Consider the following 12763-nt stretch of genomic DNA (forward strand, 5'->3'; position numbering starts at 1 on the left):
ACTTCGAAAGGGCCTGCCTTGGGTACTGCATCTTTACAGACCAGTACATGGTAGAGCTGAGGCCGCAGCTCAGTGGACCCTTAGCAGAGGTGGTGGCTAAAATGCCTCAGGAACACATAAACAGTTATGAACTTTTTAAAACCCAGGTGAGAGTCAGAATAGGGCTAACACCCGAGCATTCCCGTCGGCGGTTCAGAGCCCTAAGGTGGAAACCAGATGTGTCATTTATCTGACATGCCTACCACATTGTGAAACATTGGGATGCCTGAATATCAGGAGCAAGTGTTAAATCTCCAGAAGAGTTGCCCTTCCTAATGCAAATGGAGCAGTTCTTAGAGGGTGTTCCTGAGGAAATAGAAAGGTACATCCAGATGGGAAGCCCAAAACTGTAATCGAGGCCGGGGAGATTGGAGCCAAATGGGTGGAGGTGGCAGAAAAGAAAAAAAACTAGTAGCAGTTGGGGCGAATATCAGAAGGGGTAACCCGAAACAAAACCCTATCACTGGGGGCAACCCAAGGCCCCACCTACATCCCAAGGAAAACCCCAGACACCTTATCGTCCCACCACACCATTCTCCAGCAAACCACCTCGCCCCAGTGAACAGTCAGCTGGGCGATGTTTTAAATGTAATGAGCTGGGGCATGTGAAGGCCAACTGCCCCAAGAAGCCCAACAGATTACAGTTCATTGCACTGGGGTCACACCAAAGGTCCTTAGGCCCAGATGCCTCCCAGATACCCTTAGAGTGAAGGGAAACTGTGAGTGTGGGTGGGAAAAGGGTTACAGCGTGGAGGGACACTGGAGCGCAGGTGTCAGCTATCCATCAACCCTTAGTGGACCCCAACTTAATCAACCCAGAGGCCCAAGTAACGATTTAACCCTTCAAGTCCAACTCTTTCAATTTGCCTACAGCCAAGTTGCCTGTCCAGTACAAGGGCTGGTCAGGAATGTGGACTTTTGCAGTCTATAATGATTATCCCATTCCCATGTTGCTTCGGGAAGACTTGGCCAACCAGGTAAAGCTGGCCAAGAGGGTGGGAATGGTTACCCGCAGCCAGACTAAGCAAGCTTCCACACCTATCCCTGTTCCTAAGCCTTCCACCAGGGCCCCGTCTGTGTTACCAGAGACCCAGATGGAGGTGGTGGAACCGGATCCCCTGCCAACGACTGCAACGGCCATAGCGGATCCAGTCCCAGAGACCCAGCCAAAGCCAGACCCCAAACTGAAACTGGTGAAGCAACCAGCACCAGAACCATTGCCAGCACTGAGTCCAGCGCTTGCAACCCCGTCTACAGCTCCAACACCAGAGGGCACCACCGAGCCTGCACTGGCAGTAGCAGCAGATGACCCTACACAAGAGGCTCAGCCAGAGCCTAAAATACCCCATAGTGCACCAGCGAAAAGCGGTTCACCATCAACAGAAACAGCCCCATCACCTGCATCGCTTCCAGAGGGACCAAGCCCAGGTCCACAATCCAGTGAGGAACTGATGTCTCCAGCATCAAGGAAACAGTTCCAGGCCAAACAGGAAGCAAATGAAAGCCTCCAGAAAGCTTGGACAGAGGCACGGAGAACATACCACCTCTCAACTCTTCTAATCGATCCCAGTTTGTTGTAAAAAGAGGACTTTTATACAAGGAAACTCTTTCTAGTGGACACCAGGAAGACTGGCATCCTCAGAGACAGTTGGTAGTTCCAACTAGGTACCAGGAAAAGCTCTTAAGCTTAGCCCACGATCATCCTAGTGGCCATGCTGGGGTGAACAGAACCAAAGACCATTTGGGGAGGTCATTCCACTGGGAGGGAATGGGCAAGGATGTTTCTGCCTATGTCCGATCTTGTAAGGTATGCCAAAGAGTGGAAAAACCCCAAAACCAGGTCAAAGCCCCTCTCCAGCAACTCCCCATCATTGAGGTTCCATTTCAGCAAGTAGCTGTGAATATTCTGGGTCCTTTTCCAAAAAAGACACCCAGAGGAAAGCAGTACATACTGACTTTCATGAATTTTGCCACCTGATGGCCGGAAGCAGTAGCTCTAAGCAACACCAGGGCTAAAAGTGTGTGCCAGGCACTAACAGACATTTTTGCCAGAGAATGAAAGATTTGTCAGTTTACAGCCCAGGGAGGAGATGACACTGAGTGGCCTAAAGGTGTCTACTACAAAGGAAAAAGTGATGGTGGCATGGAAGAGGTGAACCTCTTCATAACCCTTGGGCATATGCAGCAACAGCAAATCAAGGAGCTGTGCACTAGCTATGCGCCAACGTTCTCAGCCACCCCAAGACTGACTGAATGGGCATACCACTCCATTAACACAGGTAATGCTCACCCAAATAAAGCCCAACTTTACCGGGTGTCTCCTCAAGCTAAAACTGCTATAGAATGGGAGATCCAGGATATGCTACAGATGGGTGTAATCCGCCCCTCCTGCAGTGCATGGGCATCTCCAGTGGCTCTAGTTCCCAAACCATATGGGGAGATACGTTTTTGCGTGGACTACCATAAGCTCAATGCTGTAACTCGCCCAGACAACTATCCAATGCCATGCACAGATAAACTATTGAAAAAACTGGGAAGGGTCCAGTTCATCTCTACCTTGAACTTAACCAAGGGGTACTGGCAGGTACCACTAAATAAATCCACCAAGGAAAGGTCAGCCTTCATCACATGTCGGGCTGTATAAATTTAACATGCTCCCTTTCGGGCTGCAAAATGCACCCGCCACCTTCCAAAAACTTGTAGATGGTCTCCTAGCAGGATTGGGAGAATATGCAGTTGCCTACCTTAACAATGTGGCCATATTTTCGGATTCCTGGGCAAAACACCTAAAACATCTACAAAAGTCTTCAAGCACATAAGGGAGGCAAAACTAACTGTTAAGGCTAAAAAGTGTCAAATAGGCCTAAACAAAGTGACTTACGTTAAACACCAGGTGGGTCAAAAAACTATCAACCCCCTACAGACCAAAGTGGATGCTATCCAAAAGTGGCCTGTCCCAAAGTCAAAGAAACAGGTCCAATCCTTCTTAGGCTTGGCCGGATATTACAGGTGATTTGTACTGCAATACAGCTAAATCGTCGCCCCACTGACAAACCTACCCAAAAAAACCTAGCCAAATGCAGTTCAGTGAACTAAAGAGTGTCAAAAGGCCTTTAACCAGCTTAAAGTAACACTCATGTCAGACCCTGTGCTAAGGGCCCCAGACTTTAACAAATCGTTCCTAGTAACCACAAATGTGTCCAAGCGTGGCGTGGGAGCAGTCTTAATGCAGGAAGGACCAAATCAAAAGTTCCATCCTGTCGTGTCTCTCAGCAAAAAGCTGTCTGAGAAGAAAAGCCATTGGTCAATCAGTAAAAAGAAATGTTGCACCATTGTCTACACTCTAAAAAAGCGACACCTATACGTTTGGGGACGGCGTTTCCACCTGCAAACCGACCATGCTGCGCTACAGTGGCTTCATACCGCCAAGGGAAATAACAAAAAACGTATTCGGTGAAGTTTAGCTCTCCAAAATTTTAATTTCAACGTACAACACATTTCAAAAGCTTCTAACAAAGTGGCTAATGCACTGTCCTGTAAAAGTTTCCCAAAATCAACTGGTCCAAATCGTCCTTAAAATGTGGGAAATATTGTTAGTCTTTATACAGTTAGTAGTATATTTAAAAATGCATGTGTCTTATTAACTCTGTTTTCTCCTAAAGCTCCAGAAAGAAATCACAGCCAGTGTTTCACCCTATCTGTGATTTGGGGGGGCGTGTCATAAATATAAAGGGAAGGGTAACCACCTTTCTGAATACAGTGCTATAAAATCCCTCCTGGCCAGAGGCAACATCCTGTTACCTGTAAATGGTTAAGAAGCTCAGCTAACGTGGCTGGCACCTGACCCAAAGGACCAATAAGGGGACAAAATACTTTCAAATCTTGGGGGGGAAAGGCTTTTGTTTGTGCTGTTTGTTTACATGGTTGTTCTCTCTTGGGACTGAGAGAGGCCAGACAGAAATCCATCTTCTCCAACGCATCCTAATCCAAGTCTCCAATATTGCAACCAATATAGGTAAGCCAGGCAAGCTGATTAGTTTATCTTTTGTTTTATGTGAATTTTCCCTGTGTTAAGAGGGAGGTTTATTCCTTTTTTCTGTAACTTTAAGATTTTGCCCAGAGGGGGATCCTCTGTGTTTTGAATCTGAATACCCTGTAAAGTATTTTCCATCCTGATTTTACAGAGGTGATTCTTTTACCTTTTCTTTAATTAAAATTCTTCTTTTAAGAACCTGATTAATTTTTCATTGTTTTTAAGATCCAAGGGTTTGGGTTTGTGTTCACCTGTACACATTGGTGAGGATTATTATCAAGCCTTCCCCAGGAAAGGGGGTGTGTAGGGCTTGGGGGGATATTTTGGGGGAAGACGTCTCCAAAGTGGTCTCTTTCCCTGTTTTTTGTTTAAAACGCTTGGTGGTGACAGCATACTGTTCAAGGACAAGGCAAAGTTTGTACCTTGGGGAAGTTTTTAACCTAAGCTGGTAAAAATAAGCTTCGGGGGTCTTTCATGCGGGTCCCTACGTCGGTACCCTAGAGTTCAGAGTGGGGAAGGAACCCTGACACATGCTATTTAATGGCCCTGAGCCAGGGTGAATGCACACAGCCTACAGGGAACACTGATACCAGGTAGCCATATGCCGCTTGGTGCCTGTGCTGAAGGTTAAGTGCCATTCAGTGTTGTCAGCTGTCGTGCTTTTACTGCCAGTCTTGCGATATTTGTTGTTTTTCTTAAAGCGCCAGCTCAGTCATGCCACTACATTAAAATCTCAGATTCAATTTTTTTTTAAAAAAAGAACATTTCTAGGCCCATTGTCACAGCGAATAGCTTGAAAATACGAAACCTAATGGCTCGAAAGAGCAGAAGGCAAATAAAAAAACAGTTTTATTGTTTTTAAAAAATCAGTATTTTGAAATCAGTCTCAGTTTTCTGGAGGCCTATTGTCATGATTTCTGAATAATAGATTTAGCAATACCGTGACAACCATCACCTAACTGTAAGTATCCATATTTAAGAACGACTCCTCTTGAAATCCTTTCTTTCATAAAAATTTTGAGTTCCTTAAACCAACAAACAAAACGAATAACTATATGGTTGTTTAATAAATGGTTAATCCATGGGGCTAGAAAGGACTGTTTATGTGACTACACTTCTTTGGCCTATCAGATTCTTCCTTTCAGAATGCCTGCTCTATGCCACTAATTAAAATACTAATTTAGGAATTTAAGTACAATGAAACTGGAGAGATCATTTGTATTATAACTCTCTTTTGTCTAGGTAATTCATGAGCAATTCTTGTCAACGTTACCAGCACAGTCATAACCCTATTCCACAAGAGATTTCCAGAAGCATACATAGAGGAGTTCATTGAATAATAACACCCTGAAAAAACCCCATGGCGTGGGAACAAGTGAATGAGCTGTAAAAGAAGAATGAGTGTTAGAGAGAGATAAAGAAAGAAATGGTGGGAAAGAGAGGAGGTGGGAGAGCAACAGGAACAAACTTTACAAATTTACATGAGCCTTCTGGCCTGAGCGCTCCTCTCCTTACCCCTTTCTGTCCCTGCATGGAGCCATTAGCTGACATAAGGGCTGAGGAAGGATGCTCTAGGAAACATCTGAAGAAATACTATCCAAATGGCAGCAGATTCTGCAAGAGAAAAGCTGCACTATCTCTGCTGCTAATCCTCTGTGTTGTTCTCGGACTCTCATTCTCTAGAGTGGTGTGGTGCACATGCTGCACCATGCTATTGGGGGGGTGAGGGGAGGGAAGGTGATTTCTAGAAATCACCAGGTTTCCAGATCACACATTCCTCAGGAAAAAGTGATCCAGCAGAGTTTAAGTAATAGTCAAAAAGGACAGAATTATCTGGGCCAGGTTCAGTGACTTTAGATAACAGGGACTTCTAAGAGGGGCCGCGCTGCATCCCACCAGTTTTATCCACTTCAATATCCTCTCCATGCCCTGAAAATAACCAGCAGTCCTTTATTCTCAGTCCTGTGTCTAGACATAGTCTATGCTGTACTGGCTACTGTATTCAGCTTCACTCCCTTGTGGCCAGAGGTCACACCCGTCGTTGAGCAGAGGAGCATGTTCAGCTGGAGGCAGCTTTCTGTAAGTGGGCCCTAATGCCATCAGCACCAGCCCAGGCAGCAATGCCTCTCCCACAGCTAAGATCAGGTCTGAGATCCTCTCTAAAAACAAGATTAAAAAGGACTTGTGGCCACTGGATTTCATGGGCCCAAAAGGCCAACTCTAGATGGGTATCATGGAGTGGGTTGGAGAAGCCTGAATAACCTGTGACCTTAAAGAAAAATCAGCTACTAGCTTTTAACTATAGTGTGTAGTTTGTCTCTGTCATAAAAATAAAGGGAAGGGTAACCACCTTTCTGTATACAGTGCTATAAAATCCCTCCTGGCGAGAGGCAGAACCCTTTCACCTGTAAAGGATTAAGAAGCTAAGAGAACCTCGCTGGCACCTGACCAAAATGACCAATGAGGAGACAAGATACTTTCAAAGCTGGGGGGGGACGACAAAGGGTCTGTCTGTCTGTCTGGGTGATGCTTTTGCCGGGAACAGATCAGGAATGCAGTCTCAGAACTTCTGTTAGTAAGTAATCTAGCTAGAAATGCATTAGATTTCCTTTTGTTTAATGGCTGGTCAAATAAGTTGTGCTGAATGGAATGTATATTCCTGTTTTTGTGTCTTTTTGTAACTTAAGGTTTTGCCTAGAGGGATTCTCTATGTTTTGAATCTGATTACCCTGTAAGGTATTTACCATCCTGATTTTACAGAGGTGATTCTTTTACCTTTTCTTTAATTAAAATTCTTCTTTTAAGAACCTGATTGATTTTTCATTCTTCTTAAGATCCAAGGGTTTGGGTCTGTGTTCACCTGTACAAATTGGTGAGGATTTTCATCAAGCCTTCACCAGGAAAGGGTGTGTAGGGCTTGGGGGGATATTTTGGGGGAAGACGTCTCCAAGTGGTCTCTTTCCCTGTTCTTTAAGACGCTTGGTGGTGGCAGCATAGGGTTCAAGGACAAGGCAAAGTTTGTACCTTGGGGAAGTTTTTAACCTAAGCTGGTAAGAATAAGCTTAGGGGGTCTTTCATGCAGGTCCCCACATCTGTACCCTAGAGTTCAGAGTGGGGAAGGAACCCTGACAGCCTCCATCTACAATGGTTATATTCTCTTACCCCAAAGCAACACCCTGGAACCCCCATACTCACCACTGTCATATAGTTATGTTATGTTTTGTACAAAGTATACCTTGTAAGGTATCATTTTAAAAATCTTAATCTGTTGAACATTAATATCCCCTTAAGTTGTATGTGCTATCACTGTCTGTGAAGTTATGAGGTTTTGCTGTGTGTGTTACTGAAATATGTTGTGAAGTTGGAAACGCTCACAACCAGTCTTTCAGGTACAACAATGGGGCAGCCAGAAAGTGATTTAAGGGGGAACACACACACAAACACACACAGGAGGATTACCCCAGGAACTGTATACAATAGAAACCTTTAAGAGAGTGCGTACACAATGGAGGCTGCTTGACTCATGTCATAGCAAAGGATCTTTCCAGCAAGCTGGAAGAAGCTATAAAAAGGGGGAGTGACATCATCATTTGGCCTCACTCCCCCCACAACTCAACACCTGGAAACATGTCTAAAGAACAAAGACTGAACTGGGGAGGTGATCCCAGGCTGGAAAGGAGAATCCTAGCTTGTGTATTAAGGTATTATACCATCAGGGTGAGACATTGCTTGATTTAAATCCTGTCTAGTTCATAGAACTCAGATTGTGATTTTACTTTTTATTTCTTAGGTAACCACCTTTGATCTGTTTCAGAGTAGCAGCCATGTTAGTCTGTATTCGCAAAAAGAAAAGGAGTATTTGTGGCACCTTAGAGACTAACACATTTATTTGAGCATAAGCTTTCGTGAGCTACAGCTCACTTCATTGGATGCATTCGATGAAGTGAGCTGTAGCTCACGAAAGCTTATGCTCAAATAAATTTGTTAGTCTCTAAGGTGCCACAAGTACTCCTTTTCTTTTCACCTTTGATCTGTATGCTTACTACTTATAATCACTTCAAATTTATCTTTCTGTAGTTAATAAATCTGTTTTATATTTTTTTTACCTAAAATAGTGTGTTGCTTGAAGTGCAAGGGAAATCTGCTCAGGAACAAGGGCTGGTGCATGTCCTCTCCATATCGAGGGAGGGGCGGACTAGGTCATAAACTTACACTGGTCAGGCTTCTGACCAGGGCAAGACGGTACAGCTCTGGGGTCCTAGGCTGGAGAACTGGGCGGGGGGGGGGCGGAATTGGCTGGAGCCTCTCTATTGTTGGCTCATGAGTGTCTGGTGAAAAAAAAGAAGTTCAGATTCTCCTTTGCATTTCTATGTCCCAGGATTAGGGTGATCAGTAGCTGCACAATTCACGTACCCCCAAAATAAGATGGTATGCGACATCTTCCTCATGAGGCTGAGCTCCACAGTGTTCAAGCACCTGTTGGACTGAGATGAAAGAGACCAAGATATTATAATCCATTTGGGGTCTCCTTCATGGCAGTTCTAGGCTAGCATCCTTGATGGGGGAAGGAGCCCCCAGCTTTTCATTATTTATAAAATAATTTTTTCTAGAAAACTATGAGAACACACACCCTAAGGGCTCAAGAACAGAAGGCAAATCAAAGGAACTCAACAACTATTATTATTATAAAAAATCTCATTTGTTTTGGAGACCAACTCATGATTTTCAAATGCTTGGGATTGGCAATACTGAATCTGAGGTCTTGAATTTTTAGATAGATAAATTCTCAGGGGTTAGATGGTTTAGGGCCCTGGGAATATGATAAACCAAGACTTCCACCTGTTGGTCAGCACTTCCAAAGTGCGACTCAGCTTGATAGTGATTGAATACCATTGTCACAGAAGGACACTTGGGAGAAAAATATCCACATAACAAAGCACAACCATAATTGACTCCCTTTTTGGCAGAAAGGACAAGGATTAAGTCCCCAGTTCAGCAAAGCACTTAAGCACGAGCTACACTTTAAGCACATGCTTTAGTCTCACTGAAGCCAATTTAATTGCTTTGCTGAAAAGAGATGGGAATACTCATGTACTTACAGATAAGCACATGCTTAAGTGCTTTACTGTATGGAGGCCTAAATGAACATGGAGACTGAATTACTCTCACTGTGTTGGGAGAGATCTTTCAGGATCAGGCTTGAGGTACATTGATGGAGCAATGTGGGGAAGCTTGCATAGCTGCTGTACCTGTTTTTTGGCTAACGAGACAATTTAAGACTCTATGGCTGTCAATCTGGCCCCTTTGGCCAACACTAAATTCACTAAAATTGCTAAAGAAAAAGATTAAATGTACCCTTGGATGAAAGAGGCTTTAGAGATCCAAACACAGAGATAAACACTGTGGCTTCCAGTGCTCTGGCTTAATTCCCTCGCTGATTGCTCCAACATCCAAGAAGAGAAAGGAGTCTTTGGAAACAGATGTTACATTGGAAGAGTTAAAATCCCTAAATATTACTAGTAAGAGAGCATTACATTTGGGTAATGGAACTGCATGCCTGGTGGGAAGTTTCTGGCAATGCTGAACTTTTCCAGATGCACTTGGAACACAAATGCCCCCAGCCCTCAAATAATAACAGTTCTTCTTTATCACCACCCTGCTGCTTTGGGTCAGGATTGGAATCCTCACTGTCGCTGATGATCTTTGGTCCTGGCTCTTTCACTATTCCAGCTCTCTTTCTTTTCTCCTTTCTGCTTCCAGGATCTTATCAATTTTCTCCCACCACGCTCTCTCTCTCTCTGTTTCCAAGATCTTGGCACTGAGGTTAATCAGTCACTAAAGGCAATAAGGTAAGACAAAGCAATCTCATGGGCAGGTTTAAATAAATAGCACATATGTGTGCCCTGAGATGGATAATATAGCACACTTTAGACATCCTAATAGATCGCTCAATAAATCAGTGTCTGGGTTTAAATTGAAGAGCACGCAAAAAGGAAACTAAGAAGGAAATAAAGAGGATCCTTGTGGCTGAATTAATTAATGATTTGAGAGGATGGAAGCCAGGGAACAGGACTGGAGAGTACACATCCAGCTCAGTATGGCTTACCATGCTTTTCTCATATTCATCAGCACTAGGCAATGAATGGAGCATCTGTCTTCTCAATGCCTGTGCGGATAAAATTAGCTGAAGGGACTGCTTGGGGGAAGAGAAGGCGGGAGGGCATGGAGGTCACATAGTTCATTTCCATAGTAAACAACCTGAGAACCTGACCTGTTTCCATACGAGTGTAAGCTCAAGAACTATAGCCAAGGAGGAGAGAGAACTCTCAGAGCTGGTAGGGGGGTATGACCAGACTTGATAGCTCACAACCAGCTGCTGAGAGAGAGACAGTTCCGCTTTCAACAGTTCCACCACAGTATAAATAAAATGAGGTCATTACCTACCAAAAAAAGAAAAAAATATCAGTGTCCCCTCTCTGCTTCTCCCAAAAGCAGCCGATGGGGCTTGTTAACAGAGAATGAAGCTGTAATATAGGGAGCAATCAGAGAGAGAAAAAGCAGTAAGGCAAATGCCTCAGATTCAAATCCCATTTCTGGGCATCCCAGAAGAATGGATGTAACTGCGTTCCACACCACATACTTGAGCACTGCCAGCAAAACCGTTGAAGTGTCTCATTCCTGACACTGTTTTGCAAATGTGTTAAACATTTGGATGTTTCACTTCAACACTTTCCGCTGGTAAAAAAAGAGAGGCTATTTTATTGTTACAGGTAAAATCTGGTTTCGCTATAAAAACAGAACACTTTTTTCCTCAGAAAAGCTAAGTTTTCGCCCAGGGCACATAATGAGTGGAAATTTACCACGGGATCCAATGGTGAGCTGGGAGAAAAAACCTTTCTGGATAATTACATGTGAACAAGCATACCACACGGCCCAAGCCGCTTCAGAAGAGCCACAGCACTTAGCTTTTGATCAGTGTAGAGTTTACTCAGACCAGCCCTGGACCCTTGCTTCACCTGGTTAAAGACCATTACAGCATGGTAACACGGGATGCTCGATGTGCTCAGCTGTATCCAGAATCCTCTTCCAGTTTTGTAGTACTGCTGCTCTCTGAGGTCTGGGACAAGGTCATATGTACACAGAGTTCTTTTCTGTGGGCTTCCTAGGCCAGGACTGTGGAAGAGCGTTCTCTCTTTTAGGCTCCAGAACTTGCTTGTGTTCAGTAGCAGAAATGACAAAGTGAAGTGTTCCATGATGGTGTAGGCCAGGGGGTCATAAGTAAGGCAGAGAGGAGCAGGGGAGGGCAAGAAAAATGAAAAAAAGAAGCGAGTGAGTGAAAAACAATGGAGTCCCCCAAGGGATGAGTAAAAGAGGAAGCCCAAAGAGTTGGAGTCTGAACAGATAAGCGCCCCCCTCTTGGCCTGATCGATATGCACAGGGGCCTGAGGCCACATTCAAGGACTGCCCACAACAATACAACTTCTGTATTTCCCTTGTTAGACAATGATAGAACTGATGATCACTTCTGCATTCAAGGTCCAATGAAGCAGGGCGCAACTCACCATCTGTTACTCTTAGGCTCCATTGCCATATATGGGGAGCGGGGGAAAGCAGCCTGTTTTCTGTTCGCTGTTGTCCAACCTTTCTCTCAATTAAATAATTCATTTTCTGGAGTAATGCTGCAGTTGTTACATTTATTATTAGAAGGGGGCTTCACTGAGGTCACTCTCAGTACCACAACACTAGCAGGCAACGGTTCCTAGCAGTGGGAGCCCTGATAGCCACTGCAATGAAGGCACATTTTTTGCCACATGCACACTTGATTATTACTTGCACTCCTTAGCCCCTTTGGGTCCTATGCCCAAACCTGAGCATGCCACCTAAGTAACAGGTCTTGGCTGATGGGCTGGATGAGGTTCACAGGAGTTCCTGGGAATTGTTACAAGCCCCATGGTAGGCACTGATCCTGGTCTATCCAATCAGGGAAACAGCAGCGCAGAGGCTCCATTTCCAGAGCTGAATTAAGGCATAGGCAACCTAAGCATATGCTGGGGGCCCAATTCTTGGATGGGGCCCAACCTGAGTGGCACTGTGACCCCATCTACCCTTGTCATGACAGAGAGGCGGCAGGGCCAAACCTGAGAGAGCACTGGGGCAGCCAGCACAGCTCCTCCTTGTCGCTGCCATGAGGCCAATGCTACTCCGCCCCACCCCAGGGCCTGCCCAGCCTTGTCCCACTTCCAGCAGCCAATGTTCCCTCTGTTCTACCTACAGGATTCGCTTAGCAATAGCGTCAAGAGCTGCTACAAGTATGGGAAGCTGTGGTGCATGCCTGCACAAGGAAGCCAACTGGGAGAAGGGCTGGGGCGACATGAGGAAGTTTTGTCTAGGGCCCAGTGATGGGTTAATCTTCCCCTGTCTATTTCAGCCAGTGGGCTTCCACCAGAGGGGTACTGGAGACAGCTCCTCTCCAAGGAGCTCATTTGTAATTCTGAATGAGAAGGAAGGAAAGAAGATGCAGGGTTTTCAGTCAGTAGGCGGACTGTGGGCCAAAACCAGACCACCAGATGCTTTTGAATGGACACCAACATCTTTTTATTTACTTATTATTATTAACTTTTTTTATTATTTTCTCTGGAGTCTAGACCTTGACTTTACCTTGACCAAGAAATTTGGACCTTGACAAAAAAT

The 12763-nt window shown here is 44.8% G+C and overlaps 1 protein-coding gene across 1 annotated transcript in view; it reads right to left on the minus strand.

Moving 5' to 3' along the window:
- The window catches only part of SYN3 (synapsin III), a 280530-nt gene that overhangs the window by 219376 nt on the left and 48391 nt on the right, over nt 1-12763 (minus strand). The window lies entirely within an intron of this gene.

The sequence above is a fragment of the Natator depressus genome, chromosome 1, assembly GCF_965152275.1.
Source record: "Natator depressus isolate rNatDep1 chromosome 1, rNatDep2.hap1, whole genome shotgun sequence".
Taxonomy (NCBI): domain Eukaryota; kingdom Metazoa; phylum Chordata; order Testudines; family Cheloniidae; genus Natator; species Natator depressus.